Raw genomic sequence first — 7,696 nt, 5'->3', positions numbered from 1 at the left:
TCATCAGATGCTTAATTAATGAATCTCAGATGCTTAGTTGTATGAAATCTTTTATCTAGGAAGATTATATGAATTATATGATTTTTTCTTATTTTATAAATACAGTAGATTGCATTGATTGATTTTCAAAAGTGAAACCAATTTTTCATTTCTGGAATAAGCTCAATTTGATGATCTTTATATTTTGGTTCAATTTGATGTGATAATTTAGAGCTTTGTACCTATGTCTTAAAAGAAATTGACCTACAATACTTTTTCCTGGAGAGTTCCTAGGTTACAATGACATTATAAAACAAGATTTGAAGTGTTAGTGTATCTCTTCCTTCAGGGTTTGGAAGAACTCATTGGTAGGGATACCTAGGCTTGAAGTTTTGTTTTATTTTGCTTTGTAGGAGGGTTTTGCTGCTATTGTTAACTTCTTGGGCAGAACATTAGGAAAGCACTCATAAGTACACAGCAATACATTTCCAAACTGAGTATAAAGCCATGAGGCCAGCTCCCAGATTGAGAAACACAATCAGAACATAATCAGCACGTAATCAACATTCCAGTGGCGTTTTCTGGTCTTATTCCAGCCATTAGCTCCCTGCCCAGGGTAACTGCTCTCCTGAATTCTGAGACCATTATTTAGTTTTGCAGTATTGGTACTTGATCGGATATCCGTTGAGACTTACTTTTTGATCCAGCATATGGTTAATTTTGGTATTGTTTTGTGTTTGCTTAAAAAATAAATTGCCTATTTTGAAGTTGTTGAAAGCAGTCAAATTAGTCAAGTTTGATAATTGTGTTGATCACATGTTGAGTAGCTTTCATGCCTAGTTGTTGGCTTGTTCTATCGGTCAGTGAGAGATGGGATAAAATCTCCAACTATGTAGACTTGTCAGTTTCTGCTTTCGGTCCTATCACTTTTGGCTTCTTATATCTCGAAGTCATGTTACAAGGTTCATAAGATTTAGAATTATTTTATTTTCTTGGTGGATTGAACATTTTACAGCTCTGAAATCTCCCTCCTTAACTTCAGTAATGTTAATTGTCTTGAAATCCATTTTGTCTGATGTTAGAAGTGCTTTACCGGCCTTGTCTTTGGTAATGTTTGCAATGACTCATCTTAACCTACCATATTATTTAAATATTTTGGTATTAAGAGTTGCCTCTTACAGGCAGCATATAATTAGGGTCATGTTGTTGTTCTAAAGATCTTTGTCTTTTAAGTCATGTAATTTGTCCATTTGCAATGAATCTAATTCCTGATGTATTTGGGTTTACGTGTACTATCTTACTGTATGTATTATACTATGTATCCTGTGTTTATCTCTTTTCTTTTCTTTTCTTGCTTATCTCTTGTCTTCTCTTCATTTTCATTAGTTAGATTACTCCATTGCTTCCCTTTTATTAACTTGTCCTACACATTCTGTACCATTTATATCTGATAGGATTTCAATTCAGCCTGAACAATTTCCTTTAATATTTCTCATATTACAAAACTGCTGGGAACATATTTTCTTGATTTTCAGTTATCTGAAAATGTCTTTGCCTTTATTTTTGAAGGATATTTGCAATGAGTGTAGAAATTCTGGGTTAACAATCTTATTATTGATTTTAGCTTTCTGAAGGTATTGGTCCAAGATCTTCTCAAATTCTTTGTGTTTGATGAGGAGTGAAGGTTACTGAAATGATTGTTCTGTGTATAGTGCTTTGGTTTTTTTACCCTGCTACTTATGTGATTTTCTTTTTCTTTAGTTTTCAGCAGTTTGACTATGATGTGCCTAGGCATGGTTTTACTCGTATTTATCTTATTTCAGGTTTCCTGAACTTCTTAAAGCTACAAATGTATGTGTTACACTAATTTGGGGGGAAATCTAGCCTTTGGTTCTTTATGGGTTTTTGGTTTGTCTTTTTTCTTTTTGTCTCATTTTACCCATTTTTTCCATCTGAAACTCCAAACGTAATGTATTTTAGATCTTTGCTGGTGTCCCATAGATGCATGAGCTTCTATTCATTTCTTTAAAATTTTCCTGTTTTTCAAATTGGATTACTATTCAGTAATTTATCTTCATTTTTATTGAATCTTCTTCTTGTGAACTTTTCATTTGAGGTATTTTTTACTCCTAGAATTCCCATTTGGATGTATTTTATAGTTCTTATTCTTCTATTGAAATCTCCCATCCTTTCCCTTCAAAATGACCATGTTTTCCTTTATGTTTTTAGCCAGTTATTACATCCACTTTAAAATTCTTATCTGCTAATTCTAACATTTGGATCACCTCAAGACCAGTCTCCATGGATAATTTTATCTTCTGAGATTTGGTTATATTTTATTGATTCTTCACAAGTCAAGTAAGTTGGGGTTGTATCCTGGATATTGTGATTGCTTTGTTGTGGAAATTCTGTGTTCTGTTATATTCCTCCAAAGGGTGTTCGTTAACTTGCTTAGGTTCAAATAGCAAATTCTGTCTATTGTGTGGCACCTCACATTTCAGTAGTTTGATCTTTAGCTGGGCTTACTGGCAGCCTGCCCTGCATATGCGTGTTTCAAGGATTGGCTTAACATTTGGACAGAGTTTATGTGCAGAATTTGGGATTTCTCCTTCTTGGCTCTGTTTCTGGGATTCCCCTTCACTTTCTAGAGGCTGCGGTTGCCCTGAAATCTGATTTCTGGTTATTAGAAAGGCTGCAGAGTTTCTTGAAGTTTTGCTCATCTCATGTGGTGCAGACTGGAGCATCACAAAAAGCTAAAAAGCTGAACTCAACTAAAAGCTGTCGAAAATGAAAAACTTTTTCTGTGCCATTCTCTTAACTCAGGTGTCAACTAACCTTCAGACTCTGCCTGTTTTTGCCTGCTCTTCAGTGTTTTCAGGTCATTATTTGTTTTTCATTTATCTTCAGTATTTTATGGTTTCTACTTTAACATGTGGCTGCTTTTTAAGGTTTTCTGTCTTGTTTATTTCAGAGGTTTTACTTGTATATTGCTTTGTATTTGTCCTGTGTGGGTCTTGAATTGGGGCCTCCTATTTTCATTAGTTTAGGAAAATTCTTAAGCATTGTTTTTAAAATATTCCCCTGCCATGTCCTCTGTCCTCTTTTTCCAGGTCTGAAATTATTGGTATTTTAGACCTTTTCACTGTGCTGTAAATCTCTGGACTTGTTTCTATGTTTTCCACCTTTTTTTTTCTTTTTTAGTTTCTTGGTTCTTCAGTCTAGATGTTTTCTGATGTATTTTTTATTCATTAATTCTGTCTTGGTTGGGCTTATTACTCTTCTGTGAACTCCTATCCACTGGGTTATTAATTTCATTTATTAAAATTTTCAGTTCTATAATTTCCATTAGATTCTTTTTTTATAGTTTCCAATACTCTGCTGAAATAGTCTCTCATAAATATAATTTATAGTTATTTAAAGGCCACATCAGTTAATCCTCATATCCAAATTTCTTATGGGCCCTTTTTCTATTGTTTTTTTTTCCTTCCTTAATAAAGTCTAGCCCCTTTTTGTAGGTTTGGTTATTTTTGAATGATTAACATTAAATAACATTACATTGCATAGAAGAAATCATAGATACAGTGTAAAGTTCTGTATGATATTTCTTTAATAAAAGAAAGATCACTTCATGGTTTCAATAGTCTTATAGATCTGGATATAAAAAAGTGGAGCAAAGACAGCTGGGAAAATGGGTTCTGGTCTTGGAACTTTGAGGACTAAAACTGCTCCATCTGTCTTTCAGGGAACGGCATATCTCGTAGTTGCTTCTTACTGATGCTCTGTGCCAATCAGCTTTTTACTTATTGACATATAAACAATGTAAAATGACAATCTAGGAACACCTGGGTGGCTCAGTTAAGCTTCTGCCTTCAGGTCAGGTCATGATCCCCGGGTCCTAGAATCAAGTCCCATGCCAGCCTCCTTGCCCAGTGGGGAGCCTGCATCTTCCTCTGCCTGTTCTGTCTGCCATTTCCCCTGCTTGTGCCCTGTCCCTCTCTAACAAATCATAAATAAATAAATAAATAAATAGACAATCTACCCCAAATCATCATGATATTATAGATCTCATACCCGTCTGTTTCCTCCTGTCTGTTTCAGTATATTTTCATTCAGATTTCTGAAAAAGAGAGTGCGCGAGGCTCAGTGAAGTCTATGGATTGGTACCCACTGGGACAGGCACGTACCCTGGGTTAGTCAGCCATAGCCGTATCCATAGGTGTGAACTCACATATTCAAAAAGGGCAGAAAGCCTTACTGAGAAGTAAGTCTCAGCAGGCATGCCTGGGTGGCTCAGCTGGTTGGGTGTCTGAATCTTGACTTCAGCCCACATCACAGTCTCAGCGTTATGAGATGAAGCCCTACGGGCTCCATGCTGAGCATGGAGCCTGCTTAAGATTCTCTCCCTCCAAGGTCCCCGGGTGGCTCAATCATTTAAGAGTCTGCCTTCAGTTGGGGTCATAATCTTAGTGTCCTGGGATTGAGCCCCACGTCGGGCTCCTTGTTCAGTGGGGAGCCTCTTTCTCCCTCTCCCTCTTCCTGCTGCTACCCTATTTGTGCCGTCAAATAAATAAAATCTTAAAAATATGGAGCACTGGGTGCGGTGCAAAAACGATGAATCCTGTTACACTGAAAAGAAATTTAAAAAAAATATATATATACATATATATCCTTTCTCCAGTGACCTCAATTTCATGGCTGAAGTGTAACCAACCCATACGTTCCCACTTCTGAAAATCAGCCGATTCCTGAACTCTGTGTTTCCCCAGGATTTGATAAAATTAGCAGAAGGGGGGCACCGGGAAGTCCATCAGAGACCCAAGCAGCACACATAGGGCTTACATGCCTCACCCCTCCTTGTGGCAACCTTTTCTCCATATCACATGGCCCCCTCCCAAGCTGCTGGAGGTGAAGACATCTGCCCGAGTCTAACCCTAACTCTCCCACCTTCCAGCCACCTGACTTAGCACGAGCTACGTAAACATTCCAAACCTCAGTTTCTTTGGTATACTTCCCATGATTCTTGAAAGGTGTCTCAGGAGACCAGGGTCAAACACTGGTATTTACACAGTATAAAACCTCACTGGCTGCCTTCTCTTCTGAAAGGAGTTAAATATTGTCAGTAAACCACCAACTGGCCCTCCTGTCTCCTACCTCCCTTGAATCCATTACAGTTTGCTGGCAATCAAGTCTCAAAATCCGCGAGTACATACATGACATCAGTGTAGAAGGTAGCAAAGATGATTGTGTTGTACCAGAAAGTCTCACGTATTTTTTTTCTTGCTCCCTGTCACAGGTCTGTCACCTGCAATGTCATCTCACTGTGGTCAGAATTGAAAAAGTACTTGACCTCAAATGCCCCTTTATATCCCCAAATCTCCATGCTGGACAAGAGGGAGAGAAGGTTGTAGGTGCCTTCTAGCAACTTATCCTGAGGATGGCGGTGGGCTACGGGGGAGACCTAAGTCCTCCAACTGCTTAGCTGCAAAGATTGTGACAATTGGACAGTACTGGGTCTCTGCTAGCCCATGCTCTCTGTCTCTGGCATTGGGGTCTCTGGAAATTTGTCAGTAAGGGAACTCCCTTTTTTCTGAGCACTGTCCACAGGTTGGCCCTGCTTGCTTCATGGCTCCCCCCGCCGCCGCTGGAGGTTCCCCACCCCTAAATCTCTCTGTCACACGGTCTGACCCTTCATCTCCTCAGCTTCCCACTCCCCTTGCAGAACCCCTGGGGGTCTTCCTCCCATGGGTGTCCTCCCTTCTATGAAAATGCTTCGTGGCTGGGCCTAGGGAAAGACACTCCTGGAAGACGGACTCCCCCCGCCCCCATCTCGTGCTCTGCACCTGTCACTTCCATCTGGTGAGTGGACAGGCTTAGGGCCAGGCTCCAAAGGCAGGCAGAGGGGTACACCCTCCAGGAGAGGGAAAAGAGGGCATTTCTCACTGGCTAGAAGCCTTGCACTGTGTGGGAGTTTTGAACTATAGTCGGATGTCCTCAGAGTGAATTCTGGGGACCTGGGAGGTCATTCCTCCATGACAGAACATGCTTTACCATCTCCTACTTGATGTAGCTGCCTCGGTACATTTCATATCCTTTTTCCTGAGATATTTCTTCTGTTGGCATTTTTTGGGTCAATTACATATCTCTTCATGACAACCACAAACTCCCTGTCTTGAAAAGCCCAGTCTCTCTACTGTCCCTATATCCTATCTCTGTGTCTTCTGTAGCACCCGAGAGTCAACCCATGCCGAGTCCCAGCTAACCCTATAATACCGTATTCTCCAGAGGAACTCTTGGCACCAACAGAGTGTCTTTCTGGTCTACCACTTATCAGTGGCTTATGCCACTTACACCAATGGGCACAGACCCCCACGCCCCGAGGTCCTTCCAGATTTTTCAATCTGTCGATTTTCTATTTATCCCAGTCCCCCACTTGGCACACTTAAAGATTTTAATGCCTGTGTTCCCAATTTCACCTAAGAGTTGTGCCTAACGTACAGTTGAAGTCTGTTGCTACAATGATCACACTGCAAATGTGAAAATCAACCTCGATGAGAGAAATAGAGGAGGAATTTGAAGCATTAGTGAGCATTCAGGCATGCAGAATAGGGTGCAAAAAGGCACGCAGTATTCTATTAGGGTGATCTGTGATGGAGTCATAACTCCTGTCCAAGTCCCACTCTCAAGAAGGTGTAGGTAGCAGCCCCCACAGGTAATGAAGCCAAAATAAAAAATAAGCGAGTAGACACGAAATGGAGTGGCTTTTTTTTTTTTTTTTTTTTTTTTTTTAAGAGATGGAGGCGGGGAGGGAGGAAAACAGAGAGAGAGAGAAGTGGGGAGGGAGGGGCAGAGGGAGAGAATCTTAAGCAGGCTCCACGCCCAGCACGGAGCCTGCCATGAGGTTCAATCTCACGACCCTGAGACCATGACCTGAGCCAAGATCAGGAGTCGGACACTTAACAGACTGAGCCACTCAGCCGCCCCGAAATGCGGGGGCTTTTAATATACTATTGAAAGTTGGTGACAACTTTTTGGTGAATGAGTTCACCGGCTGTGAGTACAGCTGCAACTCTCCTCATCATCACATTTATCCCGAGATTTCTAGAAAACACTAGTTTGAATTTCAAATATTCAAATTTCGGCAATTCCCAGATGTCTCAGCTAGTAAGTGCCAGAGGCAAAAAAATAAACAAAAAAACCAAAACACAAAACCCTCCTCAGCTTACCTTCTCATCGCCCCGGCTCTTCACAGCCCACATGCTTCAGAGAGTGGTTGCAAAGGCGTTATTTCCAAAGGACTGAATACATTTCCTCAGAAGAGATTACATTTTAAATGATGTTTTTAAAAAATTTCCATTTAATTACCGTAGACAATTTGTGTTTCTCAGTTTCCAATTATTATTGTCAGCATAGCCCACTTACTCACTGTAATTTCTGAGCAAGGACTTGCACACAGGGGACGGTTTTGGGTTTTGTTGTGGCAATTAAAGATAAATGTTACGAACAGATTCTGGTGGGAAATAAACCCGACCGTCTGCTGCTGAATGTGCCAAGAGCGGTGAGCAAGCTGTTTGGGATTCCCTTCTGCCCCCAGGGCTTAGGCTAGTAGACAGGGCCAGGAGGCTCTTGTATCATTTCCTCACGCGCTAGGTTTCCCCCATCCAAGCTGTCACTAGGTTCCTCGGGCAATTCTTCTTTAAAGGGATCACAGAAGCTTCTT

This window comes from Mustela putorius, unplaced genomic scaffold (genome assembly GCF_011764305.1).
Source record: "Mustela putorius furo isolate JIRA1106 unplaced genomic scaffold, ASM1176430v1.1 tig00000430_pilon_pilon_pilon, whole genome shotgun sequence".
Taxonomy (NCBI): Eukaryota; Metazoa; Chordata; class Mammalia; order Carnivora; family Mustelidae; genus Mustela; species Mustela putorius.
Note: the sequence above shows the minus strand (reverse complement) of the source record.